Consider the following 2,213-nt stretch of genomic DNA (forward strand, 5'->3'; position numbering starts at 1 on the left):
CTTTCGATCATTGGACTCAGTAAAAATATTGAAAAAATATCATCACGTACAGTTTTTTCACAAACACTGATTCTATAGGTGTTAGGGCCAGGTGGACGGGCAGACCCAGGAGGTGGATCCACTGGGCCGAACACCTTAATGAAGGCAAGGGGTCCGGTAGCCGGAGCACTACGGGTAGCAGGACAGTCCGTGCAAAAGAGTGGAATGGAGAAGTCCCTGGGACCACGGAGTCACTGATGGTAGTCCGGGTGACGGAGCTCAGGTTCGGAGGCCGAGATGTCAGGCAGAGTCCGGAACCGATGGAGCGAGAGGACGGGTCACCACAGGGATCAGAGATGGTACGGACTGACGGGATGGCAGATAGTCAGCGTTCGGGGTTCGGGAATCGGCAGGACCGGATGGCGAGGCAGGAGCGGCTCTAGAAGAGAGATAGGTAAGTATATCACAGAGACACAAGGAGACCTGACTCCTAGCTTAGGAAACACGAAGAACAGGCCCCGCCCACTTGGACATTAAACCCCTTTATACCCTGTACCTGTGTGTTCAATTTCCTGTCAGTGGACGCTGGCCCTTTAAGAGAGGGTCAATGACCGCGCGCGCGCCCTAATGCGCATGCGCGAGGCCCAGGTGCCAGAAGCCAGGGCAGGGAGCGGTGTATAGGAAGCAGGGGAGCCGGCCTAGAGCAGGGCTGCCGACAGGCGCCGGGAGCGGGGACCGGGCCGCCTGGGGACCGCAGGTGGTGGAGGCTGGAGACCGTGGAGCGGGGGATGTCTGCCAGAGGAGCCGGGGAGCGAAGCAGGGAAGCCGGGGAGCGTGGCAGGTGAGCCGGGGGGCAGAGCAGGGGACCCGGAGAGCGTGACAATAGGTTTCCAAAAGGTTAGAATTCTGAAAAGATTCCCTCCATACTTTTCTGAAGATGGTGCTCTAGTGTATTCAAGCAATGTTCCTGTGCTGATGGAAAATGTAACATTAAGTACAATGTGAGCGAGTGGAGACACGTCATTGTTTCATCCAAAAAGTCTGAAAGCTGTGCTACTGCTCAATGGCAGTAAGTATTCTTCAGTGTGTGTAGGGCATGTGTCGCGGGCAGAGGGGCCACGCACGCTACGCTCGGGTTCGGGGACTTCTGCTGCTGCTGCTGCTCGGTGGCTCGAGCGGAGGGCCAGATCCGGGGACTCGAGCAGCGCTCCTCGCCCACGAGTGAAAAGGGGGTGGTTTGTTTGGGGAGATAGTTAGTGACGTCACCCACAGGTCGTGGTGATAATGGGCACCACCACTGCTGGTGACGGGGATCCCGGGAGCGATGGCAGGGAGCAGCTAGGATGTTGGTTCCCCCTCCGTGGGTAGGGGTTGGTGATCCCGGGGCCCGGTGGCGGTACGGGGAGGCTGGATGGCTGGGGTGTACGTACCGAGGGAGCCCGTTTGCCCGCAGGCGCTGTCCCTTGGATCTCTAGCCTATGGCGGTGGCTTTTTATCCTCACGGTGTGGACGGTTGCCTTCTGTCGGGTCTTGGGTGTTAGGGAACCCCTGGGATTCCGGTCACTCTCGGATTTGACCATTGTCGGCGGCTCCTAGCCTGGTCAGGGTCCAATGGCCCTGCCTTTGTGCTTGGTACAGATCCGCTCACCGGTTCAGTTCCCCTCGGGTCACCGCCCGTCCCCGGTCCTACGGTTCAGCTGACTTGTACCACCTCCTGCAGACGGCCACCACCGTCTGCCGACCTTGCTGACAGTGCCTGGGCTCCTACCCAGACACTAACAGTTTCTGTCCTCTCACTTTCCACTACAAAACTAAACTAACTGCTTTTTCCCGCCTCCAGGCCTGTGAACTCCTCGGTGGGTGGGGCCAACCGCCTGGCTCCGCCCCACCTGGTGTGGACATCAGACCCTGGAGGAGGCAACAAGGATTTTGTGTGACTGATGTAGACTATCCAGGGGAGGGGGTGTGTGTGATTTTGTGTTTGTGACTACCTGGCTAGTCCAGGGCGTCACACATGCTATGCACTTGGAAGAAAGCTGTGAGAATTTAGACTTTATTCTCAAGAAACTTAACTACAAGGAGCATGGATGGTCAATATGTGGTGGTCTAAAAATGTTCTCATTGCTTCTTGGGCAGCAAGGAGGATATATTAAATACCCATGCTGTTCTGCCTCATGGCAGCCTGCTAATAGTCATTCATTGAAATTTCTGTTACAACCCCTAGAGGTCATTGT

This window comes from Anomaloglossus baeobatrachus, unplaced genomic scaffold (assembly GCF_048569485.1).
Source record: "Anomaloglossus baeobatrachus isolate aAnoBae1 unplaced genomic scaffold, aAnoBae1.hap1 Scaffold_67, whole genome shotgun sequence".
Taxonomy (NCBI): Eukaryota; Metazoa; Chordata; class Amphibia; order Anura; family Aromobatidae; genus Anomaloglossus; species Anomaloglossus baeobatrachus.